This window comes from Bos javanicus, chromosome 4, assembly GCF_032452875.1.
Source record: "Bos javanicus breed banteng chromosome 4, ARS-OSU_banteng_1.0, whole genome shotgun sequence".
NCBI classification, from domain to species: Eukaryota; Metazoa; Chordata; class Mammalia; order Artiodactyla; family Bovidae; genus Bos; species Bos javanicus.
Window position 1 is genome coordinate 27310535 of NC_083871.1, and position 13820 is coordinate 27324354.

The 13820-nt window shown below is 38.1% G+C and overlaps 1 protein-coding gene across 8 annotated transcripts in view; it reads left to right on the plus strand.

Annotated features, from left to right (window-relative positions):
- The window catches only part of HDAC9 (histone deacetylase 9), a 992890-nt gene that overhangs the window by 44875 nt on the left and 934195 nt on the right, over positions 1 to 13820 (plus strand). The window lies entirely within an intron of this gene.

Consider the following 13820-nt stretch of genomic DNA (forward strand, 5'->3'; position numbering starts at 1 on the left):
GCAGTCAAGGCAAAGATGTTCATCACTTGTTTGAAAGACATCTGGTAAGCTAGTGATTCTCAGTTTGAGCTTTGTGTTTACTTATCTGTAGAGCTTAAAAAAAAAAACCCTGAAATTCTCAACTAATGTTGAGAACTACTATTAAAAGAAACAAAAGAGCAGGAGGAAGTAAAAAATAGAAAATTCTTACATTTAGGAGATGACATGTACTTTCTAAAAAAGGAAATACTGTCTATTTAGTTATGAAAACTAAACTTGTAGTTCTTCTACTCTGGAAGGAGGCAAATTAATCTCATTTATATATTAATTGTTACGAGGATATGTGAGAATACATATTTGTATGTTTTAAAAAGGCCTTTTTTTCTGTGTGTTTATAAACTCCCTTATTTTCTTATGTTTAAGATTGTTGAATCTCAACTATGAGTCTAATGTTCTGCCCCATCATTCCAGTTTATAAACTCAAAGTGTACATTGATTTACAAATAAATAATTTAGAATCAATGGAGTGAATGTGACACTTGAATTCAATGAAAAATTCAGTCATTATTTTGAGTGTTTTTTCCCCATAATGAAAGCATGGTTACTGTTACAAAGTGATGTTTGATCTCTATATGCTAAGTGTCTTGATCGTTCTGGACCTGGGTTGCTTCCTCTGTCAGACTGGAATATCATGTATTGCTGAATAGTAATGAATGTGTACTGAGTGTTCATTATATTTTAAGTTCTAAGTGTGCCAAGTGCTGTTCATATGGTACCTCATTTAATCATAGTGAAAAGCTTATAGAGTAGGTGTTATTTTCTAAATTCCCCATTTTAAAGATGAGAAACTAGTCTCAGAGACATGAATAACATGTCCAAGGTTGTGCATCTCACTTACTTACTTCAGTTGCTCAGTCGTGTCCTACTCTTTGCGACCCCATGAACTGCAGCACGCCAGGCCTCCCTGTCTATCACCAACTCCCAGAGTTTACACAAACTCATGTCCATTGAGTCGGTGATGCCATCCAACCATCTCATCCTCTGTCGTCCCCTTCTCTTACCCTCAATCTTTCCGAGCATCAGGGTCTTTTCAAATGAGTCAGCTCTTTGCATCAGTATCTTTGCATCAGTATGGCCAAAGTATTGGAGTTTCAGCTTCAGTATCAGTCCTTCCAGTGAACACCCAGGACTGATCTCCTTTAGGATGGACTGGTTGGATCTCTTTTCAGTCCAAGGGACTCTCAAGAGTCTTCTCCAACACCACAGTTCAAAAACATCAATTCTTTGGTGCTCAGCTTTCTTCACAGTCCAACTCTTATATCCATACATGACCACAGGAAAAACCATAGCCTTGACTAGACAGACCTTTGTTGGCAAAGTAATGTCTCTGCTTTTCAATATGCTATCTAGGTTGATCATAACTTTCCTTCCAAGGAGTAAGCGTCTTTTAATTTCATGGCTGCAATCACCATCTGCAGTGATTTTGGAGCCCCCAAAAATAAAGTCAGCCACTGTTTCCGCCATCTATTTCCCATGAAGTGATGGGACCAGATGCCATGATCTTCGTTTTCTGAATGTTGAGCTTTAAGCCAACTTTTTCACTCTCCTCTTTCACTTTCATCAAGAGGCTCTTTAGTTCTTCTTTACTTTCTGCCGTAAGGGTGGTGTCATCTGCATATCTGAGGTTATTGATATTTCTCCTGGCAATCTTGATTCCAGCCTGTGCTTCTTCCAACCCAGCATTTCTCATGATGTACTCTGCATATAAGTTAAATAAGCAGGGTGACAATATACAGCCTTGATGTACTCCTTTTCCTATTTGGAACCAGTCTGTTGTTCCATGTCCAGTTCTAACTGCTGCTTCCTGGCCTGCATACAGGTTTCTCAAGAGGCAGGTCAGGTGGTCTGGTATCCCATCTCTTTCAGAATTTTCCACAGTCTGTTGTGATCCACACAGTCAAAGGTTTTGGCATAGTCAATAAAGCAGAAATAGATGTTTTTCTGGAACTCTTTGCTTTTTTGATGATCCAGCGGATGTTGGCAATTTGATCTCTGGTTCCTCTGCCTTTTCTAAAACCAGCTTGAACATCTGGAAGTTCACGGTTCAGGTATTGCTGAAGCCTTGCTTGGAGAATTTTGAACATTACTTTTTAGTGTGCATCTAGTTAGGGGTAAAACTATGATGTAAATTCAAGCAGCCCAACACCACAGACAGTGGTACAAATTTATAGTATACCAGTATGGAGATGAATTTTTCTGTTTAACCAGTGGGTTGAGACCAGAAGTTAAAGCTTGTACCTTCTTTACAGGAAAGCTTTCAAAGAAGACTTTCCTGATATTTTCCAAGAAAATGGCAGATTTTTCTGTGGCAGCTTACAGGGAGCAGGTGAACTATTAGCATCTGCCACTGGCACTGGACTAGCAGGAGGATGGATGTTCTCTGGTCCAAGTTGGATTTTGAGGAAAGAACAGTATTCTCAAAACTTCACAAAGACCTCAGGATATGACTTATGAACTTATGCCACTGAACTCATGCCATAAAGGTCACTCAACTCTGAATCTCCATTTGTGCATCTTTAATGATCACTTTACCAACGAAGGTCAGTATGGTCAAAGCTATGATTTTTCCAGTAGTCATGTAAAGTCCCTTGGACTGCAAGGAGATCAAATCAGTCAGTCCTAAAGGAACTCAACCCTGAATATTCATTGGAAGAACTGTTGCTGAAACTGAAGTTCCAATACTTTGGACACCTGATGCGAAGAGCTGACTCATTGGAAAAGACTCTGATTCTGGGAGAAATTGAAGGCAAAAGGAGAAGGGGATAGCAGAGGATGAGATGATTAGATAGCATCACCAACTCAGTGGACATGCATTTGAGCAAACTCTGGGAGATAGTGAAGGACAAAGGGGCCTGGTATGCTGCAGTCCATGGGATCACAAAAGTTGGACATGGCTTAGTGACTGAACAAAATGGGGTAGTAGTAACCAAATTCCTTGACTCAAGGGACTGAAGATTGAACGGGATAATACACTGTGTTGATGGTCATCTGAATTAAATTCACCCGTTCCTGTTCATTTGTTTACTCTTCTATCTCCTGCTTGACCATGTGCAATTTACCTTGATTCATGGACCTAACATCCCAGTTTCCTGTGCAAGACTGTTTTTATAGCATCAAATTTTACTTTCATCACCAGACACATCCACAACTGATCATTGTGTCTGCTTTGGCCAATCTGCTTCATTCTTTCTAGAGCTATTAATAGTTGTCCTCCGCTTTTCCCCAGTAGCATATTGGATACCTTCTGACCTGGGGGTCTCATTTTTCGGTGTGATATCTTTTTGCCTCTTTATACAGTTCATGGGGTTCTCAGGGCTAGTATATTGGAGTGGTTTGCCATTCCCTCCTCCAGTGGATCACATTTTGTCAGAACTCTCCACTAGGACCTGTCCTTGGGTAGCCCTACATGGCATGGCTAATAGCTTCATTGAGTTACGCAAGCCCCTTCACCACGACAAGGCAGTGATACATGAAGGGGTAATACACTGTAAAAACTCTAAATAAAGCAAATTAAAAAAAAATTAATGTCAATAAAACAGATTTTTATCTTCTAGCTGGAAGCCATTATCTTTAACACTCAGAATAAAAAAAAACAACCAATAAAACTTGAAGAAACTCTGTACACTACAATGCTACTTGATTTAGAATGTCCTCACCAAAACCCTTTGACTGGCTTTGTAAGTGAAGGAAAGTAACTGACTTTCCTTCAAGTGTTCAAAACCCCTAGGCATTTAAGCAATCTCTAAATGCACCAATTATTGTCTAATGGGCAAATCCCATGATCTTTTCTCAGTCTTCAATAGAATTGCTAATAGTAGTAGTAATTCACTTATTCAAGAAGTATATATTGAGTGCCTACTGTGTCTGGAATGGTTTTAATTCATCGAAAGTAAAAGTCAGGGAAAATAAAAGCAGGAAAATATGAAATTGTCTTTTAAGTGCTTAGTATGAATCATGTGAGCTCATGCTTAAAATCTTGCATGCTAGGCTTAAACATTATGTGGACCAAGAACTTCCAGATGTCCAAGCTTAATTTAGAAAAGGAAGAGGAACCAGAGAGCAAATTGCCAACATTGACTGGATCATAGAGAAAGCAAGGGAGTTCCAGAAAACCGTCTACCTCTGTTTCATTGGCTACACTAAAGCCTTTGACTGTTTGGATTGTAACAAACTGTGGAACGCTTTTAGAGAGAAGGAAATACCGGACCATCTTACCTGTCTCCTGAGGTACTTATATGTTGGTCAAGAAGCAACAATTAGAACCATGTATGGAACAACTGATTGGTTCAAGATTGAGAAAGGAGTAAAAGGAGGAAATCAGCCAGGACCACCTGACATTGTGAGACTTCATCATACCTGAGTTCTCCTGTCCACACTTTTATACACATCACTAAGGTGCAAACCAAGTGCTGAAAAACCCAAAGACTCATTAATTAAAGTGAATTTTCCACAGAGGTGATTTTCTCACATCTATATGAGCATGAGATATTTTGTGACTACAATATGAAATACATAAAAGAGTTTAACTTGTAAATAAATATTTAGCTAGCATAAGAATTGTCTCATCTCTATATAATACATATAGAATTTAGAGAGAGAGAAGGAAAGAGAGACACATAAAGAGACAGAGACTGTCAGACAGACATTGACCCAAGATGCACACATGTATGTGTATATGACGTTTTTTCCCCCAAAATGATTTAAGTTGGATTATAAAAACACCAGCAAGATAGAAGTTTTACAAAATAAGATTATGAAACAAGAGATAGATAATGACCAGAAAGTACAATGGAGTAGTCATTGTTGTGTGAAACTCTCTGTATTATCACTGAAATGACGTAAATAGTACATTGAAATGAAGATCTTTGCTTTCCTCTTTTTCTTTTATCCTTCCCAATTTGCACCACTAATCAGCAAATTTACCTAGCTTTTAACATCTCTTCTACTATCATATCATATATACACAATTTTTTTTCTTCTCAGTAATTTGTTTTCCCCAAATTCCTTTTAAATGTAGTATTTTTATGAACCTCAGATCTTAAAAATTGCAAGTAGAATTATAGTGTGTAGTTGTTTTGTTTCTAAAAAGGTAAAATTTAGACCTTTTAACTATCATACAAATTAGGCTTAGAATTAAATACAGATAGATGTTTAATTGAAAGGTGAAGAAATAATTTTAAATTCCTAAGTAAAATAAGACATTTAATAATACATTCCAAAAATGATAAAGTAATGTGAATATTAATTCATTCTTTTCTGCATTTAGCCATTTGTCCATCCATTCATCCACAGCACATTTATTAAAAACCTACTGTGCACAGTGCTAGAACAGATGTATACCCTTAAAGTTTTGCTACATCTTGATATTTCCTGAATAACACTGACTCTTTTAGAGCTGAAGAAAGATGAATGGATCAGTGTTGCCATCCTGGCTTTGTTTGCTTCAACACTAAAATACTTTTTTTCATATTGATTTTATATTTCAAAAATGTTTGCATTTTTATTCTCTACTCAGCATTATGAATTTTTTTATTTGAGAATTATAGTCATAGTATGTTTAGCGATGAAATTGATGGATCTGCTATCATCCTGAGAGGAAGGTTCTCTTTTTCCAGGTGAGACAAACTGGTCTAGGATATGTGCTCTCAGTTCGTTCCCTGACCTGCCTTTATTGTATCAGCATCCCATCCAGGCTTTAGTCACCTCCTACACAGAGAAAGGTTGTGTGTGCTCTGTGTGTTTGCACCTGGCTTTGGAGGCTACTCTCTTTCTTGGTAGGGAAGGCCATGCTGCGCACACCCTAGGAGAGGCAGTGGGAGAGGCTGTTGTCCTTGGTTACAGCTCTCCTGTTCCAGTGGAAAATGGCTGGATTTTGAAGTTAGGTAGTACGTGTGTGTTAAGTCGCTTCATTTGTGTCCAACTCTTTGTGACCCGATGGACTGTAGCCCGCCCAGCTCCTCTGTCCATGGGATCCTTCAGGCAAGAATGCTGGAGTGGGTTGCCGTGCCCTCCCCAGGGGATCTTCCCGACTCAGAAATCAAACTGTCATCTTTTAAGTCTTCTGCATTGGCAGGCAAGTTCTGTACCACTAGCACCACCTGGGGAGCCCTGAAGTTAGGTAGATTCATATGTAAATCCTGTCTCCCTCAGTTTTTGATCTTAGACAAATTATCATCTCAGAGCATGTTTGCTCATTTTGTATAACATGGAGAATATTCTCTATCTGTTCGATATTTGCCCACTGTCAAAAATTTACTTTCCTTTAACGGTCTATTAATAAATATTTGTTGAACACAATTAAGTGTTATTTTTGGAATTAAATTAGTTTGTATTAAACTAGTTATAATTATCTGTTTACCTGTTAGGTTCCTGTTATGGGCTAAAATTCATATGTTGAAACTTATTCGTATATTGAAGTTCATATATTAAAAATTCATATATGAAGCGCTGGCCCCCAGTGTGATGCTGTTTGAGGGGGCCTTCCCTGGTATCTCAGATGGTAAAGAGTCTGCCTGCAATGTAGGACACCAGGGTTCGATCTCTGGGTTGGGAAGATCCCCTGGAGAAGGAAATGGCAACCCACTTCAGTATTTTTGCCTGGGAAATGCCATGGACAGAGGAACCTGGTAGGCTACAATTTGGAGATAATTAGGTTTAGATTAGGTCAATAAGATAGACCCTCATGATGAGATTAGTCCCTTATAAGAAGAGGAAGACTAGACGGATTTCTCTCTCCATGAACATGTACCCAGGAAAGGCCTATGTGAACACACAGTTAGAAGGCATATCTGCAAACCAGGAAGAGAGCCCTCACAGAACACTAAATCTGCCAGCAGCTTGATCTTGTACTGTGAGAAATGAATTTGTAATTTTTTTTAATTGGAGGATAATTGCTTTCCGAGGCAAACCGTTCAATATCATGGTAATCCAAATCTATGCCCCAACCGTAATGCTGAAGAAGCTGAATGGTTCTATGAAGACCTACAAGACCTTTTAGAACTAACACTCAAAAAAGATGTCCTTTTCATTATAGGGGACTGGAATGCAAAAATAGGAAGTCAAGAAACACCTGGAGTAACAGGCAAATTTGGCCTTGGAGTACAGAATGAAGCAGGGCAAAGGCTAATAGAGTTTTGCCAAGAGAACACACTGGTCATAGCAAACACCCTCTTCCAACAATACAAGAGAAGACTCTACACATGGACATCACCAGATGGTCAACACTGAATGATCAGATTGATTATATTCTTTGCAGCCAAAGATACAGAAGCTCTATACTGTCAGCAAAAACAAGACCGGGAGCTATGGGTCAGATCATGAACTCCTTATTGCCAAATTCAGACTTAAACTGAAGAAAGTGGGGAAAACCACTAGACCATTCAGGTATGACCTAAATCAAATCCCTTATGATTATACAGTGGAAGTGAGAAATAGATTTAACAGACTAGATTTGATCGACAGAGTGCCTGATGAACTATGGACGGAGGTTCGTGACATTGTACAGGAGACAGGGATCAAGACCATCCCCAAGAAAAAGAAATGCAAAAAAGAAAAATGGCTGTCTGAGGAGGCCTTACAAATAGCTGTGAAAAGAAGAGAAGCAAAAAGCAAAGGAGAAAAGGAAAGATACACCCATTTGAATGCAGAGTTCGAAAGAATAGCAAGGAGAGATAAGAAAGCCTTCCTCAGTGATCAATGCAAAGAAATAGAGGAAAACAGTAGAATGGGAGAGACTAGAGATCTCTTCAAGAAAATTAGAGATACTGAGGGAACATTTCATGCAAAGATGGGTTCAATAAAAGACAGAAATGGTATGGACCTAATAGAAGCATAAAATATTAAGAAGAGATGGCAGGAATATACAGAAGAACTGTACAAAAGTATCTTCATGACCCATATAATCATGATGGTGTGATCACTCACCTAGAGCCAGACATCCTGGAATGTAAAGTAAAGTGGACCTTAGGAAGCATCACTACAAACAAAGCCAGTGGAGGTGATGGAATTCCAGTTGAGCTATTTCAAATCCTAAAAGATGATGCTGTGAAAGTGCCGCACTCAATATATCAGCAAATTCGGAAAACTCAGCAGTGGCCACAGGACTGGAAAAGGTCAGTTTTCATTCCAGTCCGAAGAAAGGCAATGCCAAGAATCCTCAAACTACCACACAATTACACTTATCTCACACGCTAGTAAAGTAATTCTCAAAATTATCCAAGTCAGGCTTCAGCAATACATGAACCATGAACTTCCAGATGTTCAAGCTGGTTTTAGGAAAGGCAGAGAAACCAGAGATCAAATTGCCAACATCCGCTGGACCGTAGAAAAAGCAAGAGAGTTCCAGAAAAACATCTATTTCTGCTTTATTGACTATGCCAAAGCCTTTGACTGTGTGGATCACAATAAACTGGAAAATTCTGAAAGAGATGGGAATACCAGACTACCTGACCTGCCTCTTGAGAAACCTGTATGCAGGTCAGGAAGCAACAGTTAGAACTGGACATGGAACAACAGACTGGTTCCAAAAAGGAAAGGGAGTATGTCAAGGCTGTATTTTGTCACCCTACTTATTTAACTTCTATGCAGAGTACATCATGAAAAACTCTGGGCTAGAGGAAGCACAAGATGAAATCAAGATTGCCAGGAGAAATATCAACGGCCTCAGATATGCAGATGATACCACCTTTATGGCATAAAGTGAAGAAGAACTAAAGAGCCTCTTGATGAAAGTGAAAGAGGAGAGTTAAAAAGTTGGCTTAAAGTTCAACATTCAGAAAACTAAGATCATGGCATCCGGTCCCATTACTTCATGGGAAATAGATGGGGAAACAGTGGAGTTAGTGGCTGACTTTATTTTTCTGGGCTCCAAAATCACTGCAGATGGTGATTGCAGCCATGAAATTAAAAGACTCTTACTCATTGGAAGGAAAGTTATGGTCAACCTAGATAGCATATTAAAAAGCAGAGACATTACTTTGCCAACAAAGGTCCATCTAGTCAAGGCTGTGGTTTTTCCTGTGGTCATGTATGGATGTGAGAGTTGGACTGTGAAGAAAGCTGAGTGCAGAAGAATTGATGCTTTTGAACTGCAGTGTTGGAGAAGACTCTTGAGAGTCCCTTGGACTGCAAGGAGATCCAACCAGTCCATCCTAAAGGAGATCAGTCCTGGGGGTTCATTGGAAGGACTGATGTTGAACCTGAAACTCCAGTACTTTGGTCACCTGATGCGAAGAGCTGACTCATTTGAAAAGGCCCTGATGCTGGGAAAAATTGAGGGAAAGAGGAGAAGGGGACGACAGAGGATGAGATGGTTGGATAGCGCCACTGACTCAATGGACATGGCTTTGGGTAAACTCTGGGAGTTGGTGATGGACAGGGAGGCCTGGCGTGCTGTGGTTCATGGGGTCTCAAAGAGTCAGACACGACTGAGCGATTGAAATGAACTGAACTGCTTTCCAATGCTGTATTGGTTTTTGCTGTACAACAATGCAAATCTTTCATAATTATATATATATATATATATATATATATATATATATATATATCTCACCTCCCTCTTGAGCTCCCACCCTCCTCTAATCCCATCTCTCTAAGTTGTCACAGAGGACCAGGTTGGGCTCCCTGTGTTAAACAGCAGCTTCCCACTAGTTACCTATTTCACACATGATAGTGTATATATGTCAGTGGCAGTTTCTCAATTCATCTTACCCTCTTCTTCCCCTGCTGTTTCCACACGTCCATTCTCTATGCTTGCATCTCCAATTCTTCCCTATAAATAGGTTCATCTGTAATATTTTTCTGGATTCTATATATGTGGTTAATATACAATATATATATTTTTTATCTTTCTGACTTACTTCACTCTGTATAACAGGCTGTAGGTTCATTTGCCTCACTACAGCAGACTTAAATTCATTCCCGTTATGGATGAGTAATATTCCATTGTATGTATGTATCACATCTTCTTTATCCATTCATCTGTTGTTGGGCATTTAGGTTGCTTCCATGTTCTGGCTATTGTCAATAGTGCTGCAGTGAATATTGGGGTGCATGTGTCTTTTTGAATTGTAGTTTTCTCGGTATATGCCCAGTAGTGGGTATACTGGGTCATATGGTAGTTTTATTCCTATTTTTTAAGAAATCTCCATATTTTTCTCCATAGTGGCTGTATCAATTTACATTCCCACAAATAGTGCAGGAGGGTTTTCTCTTTTCTGCACATCCTCTCCAGCATTTATTGTCTATAGATTTTTTTGATGATGGCCATTCTGAGTGAACTCCCTGAGTTGGTGATGGACAGGAAGGCCTGGCATGCTGCGATTCATGGGGTCGCAAAGAGTCGGATGCGACTGAGCGACTGATCTGATCTCATCTGATCTGATTGTGAGTGATGTGAGGTGATACATCATTGTATTTTTTATTTGCATTTCTCTAGTAACGAGCGATGTTGAGCATTGTTTCATATGTTTACTGGCCATCTATATGTATTCTTTGAGGAAATGTCTGTTTAGGTCTTCTGCACACTTTTTGATTGAGTTGTTTGTTTTTCTGATATTGAGCTATTTGATCTGCTTGTATATTTTGGAGATTAATCCTTTATCAGTTGCTTTAAAACACACGGACCATAGTATTTTGTTACAGCAGCTTGAGCAGACTAAGATAGGTTTTTACTAAATTTCTTACTAACTCCTAGGATTATGATCTATAATTTGTATTTTTGTTTAGGATCCCTATATTTAATGTACTACTTAGTACCTAGGACTGAATAAATCACTGTTGAATACAACTTAGCTATAAAATGATAAATTAGTCCTCATGTTCTTATCATCTTTTGCAACCTCTATTGAGCACTTTCCCCACCACACATACACAAAAAACCATGATGGTTTGGACAAATAGGGTAAAGTAAAAACTTACAACTTGATCAAAAGACATATAAGAAAAACTGTTATAGTGTCCACTGTGAGATTTGGTATGAAATGGAAGGAATTTAAGTTCTGCCTCTGGTTTTTATTAGCTGTGTGGGTGAAAAAGTGTTATGTAACTTAACCTGCTTAGTTTTTTTACCAAATAATCTTTACAAACCTTTTTGAGCATTAAATGAAGTCATGTAATAAAGAAATGTGAAGGTTTTCTAAGTAGTTTTATCATCCAGTGCTATTATTGAAATATGTTTACACTCTCAATTCCTAAAAGAATGATTTTAGACTAAGCTAGAGAACTCTCTTTTGACTATCTTTCTTTGTTCCAAATGTATTTCCTTGTGGCAGGAAGTGATAAAAACACATGGCACAGACAACTAGTGACTGAAGAGGAAATTAATGGTGGTTGTTTTCCTCCAGGATTAGTAGTTCAAAAATTTAAAAATAAAAATATGTCTTGCCAAGTTTGGAAAATACACAGAATGCTTTGATTATAGGATTAGAATGGACCTCATTTTTTGACATTAGTATTTCTCTGATATTTATCAGTCGAAGTGCTTTTTAAATTTAAGACTTGGATCCTTTACATTTTATTTTATAAACTAAAAAAGTATGATATAAACTAAAATCTTATTTTTATAATTTATTATAAAAATATACATATAATTTATAAGTTATTATAAGGAACATATTTATTCTTTGCCCTGTAGACTTAGGAACCAAGAGAAGATTTATAATAAAGCATTTTGAAATCATTAACAAGCACAAATGATACTGTTAATTTTCCATGTCAAGATTGCAATGCCTTTAATCAGATAATATTTTAGGTGGATTTTAAGCTATGCTGAGATATAAACAAGGCTTTTCCCCAGCTATATACTCAGAAAGCTCCAATTGTGATTGAGAAGATTATTTTACTCAAAGCAAGTTCTTTTTTCACCAGAGATTCCTGCACACCCACTAGTTTGGGACGTTACTGAAGATAGTGGAGAGGTGGTGGGATGAGGTGGGGTGCCGTGGAAGAAGGCAGCCATTTAAGAAAATCTACACAAGTGACAATAGATGCTATTATAGAAAGTCAAAATATTCTTATTTGAGGGAACAAACTCTATAATTGGGAAGGGAGAATGCAACTACTTTGAATTATATTTTATGTAATTAAAATCAAGATCTGTGTGGTTTGCTTCCACTCCATGAGTATTGTTTTGGCTTTTGGCTGCTTTAGCTGTTGCCTGATGGCTTATAAAGATTCAAATGTACTTCTTTATGAGTAAAAGGGAGTTCCTTTGGTAGATGTTTAAGTTTTTATTGCAAAATCCCTGTTGCTGGCTTCTGCTGTTAGGCTTGGTAGTATTCATGCACCCTGAAAAAATCACTTTTAAAGCTTTTTGAGTGGAAAGGATCATGAGTGTTTACTGTGAAGAAGAAGGGAAGGCAAAAATTTGTAGGCATTATATCATTTCACTCAGGAATTGGCTTTGGAAAGTTCATTGAGGAACTAGAATTTGGGAATGGTAGATATTTTTTAGTTGCTTCTAAGTAAAAATCATGGTTTTTAATTTAATGAGCTGGAAATACATCATCTAGTCCAGTATTTTACAAATGGCATGTCATGAACTATTAGTGTGCCATGAGACCCACTAAGTGGTTGCAGTTAAACAATGAAATAGCATAAAACACAGGACACCATACCAGAGTGCATCCACATTGGAAGATTTAAGGGTTGATTTCTATATATGTATAAATAAGCACATTTCTGTATATGTATAAATATACTGTATTTAATATGAAATGTCTTTTTCAGTATGAGTAGCACTTGTAGAAGCTTGAAAGCAATTGATTGAGTCTTCCCATTTTTCAGATGAGGAAATTGAAAGAGCTGACTCCCAGTTTTTTTGAGTGGGTCTTCTTGAGGTAGCTTATCTATCAATAGGTTTCTCTCTCATTATTAGAATTTTTTTCTGATCACCTATGCATCCTTTACATTCCTTGCCTTACAATTTAAAATTTCTGTATTTTTGTTAAAAGGAGTTAGGTCGAAGATGCTGATTCTGGGAAGATGAGTCTTCACTGAGCCTCTGAGCAGCTTGCTGTGGGGTGCTGGTACTTGTGATACCTGGTGGAAAAAAACAGAGCTTTTCTCTGTTAATAAGGCCAGTTATTTTTCATAGGTTCAATCAGGTGGAAAGTTGAAACAATAACCTGATAGATTTCATCAGTACACTGATACAGGTAATCTTTATTAGCTTCTACTACTTGTTTCTGGAGAAGGCAATGGCACCCCACTCTAGTACTCTTGCCTGGAAAAATCCCATGGATGGCGGAGCCTGGTAGGCTGCAGTCCATGGGGTCGCTAAGAGTCGGACACGACTGAGTGACTTCACTTTCACTTTTCCCTTTCACGCCTTGGAGAAGGAAATGGCGGCCCACTCCAGTGTTCTTGCCTAGAGAATCCCAGGGACGGGAAGCCTGGTGGGCTTCCGTCTATGGGGTTGCACAGAGTTGGACATGACTGAAGCGACTTAGCAGCAGCAACTACTTGTTTCAGTTCAGTTCCACAAATATATATTGTATTCTTGCTTTGTGGCAGGTATTTTGGCAGCCACTTACCTTCTCCTCTGTGAAAAATAAATATTCAAACAAATTGACCCCTCACTTTGTTTGTGGGATATCCCTTTGAATTTACCAAAGTATGAGATATTTTGAGATTGTTTGCCAAAGATAATAGAGATATAGGTCCATGTTTTATAACACAATATGCCACTTTGGAACTCTGGTATGCTTTATCTGGAAGTGTTCTGGCATCTTGAACTCAACCTTTCAATCATTAGAAAGTCACACAGTGATCAAGTTCATGTA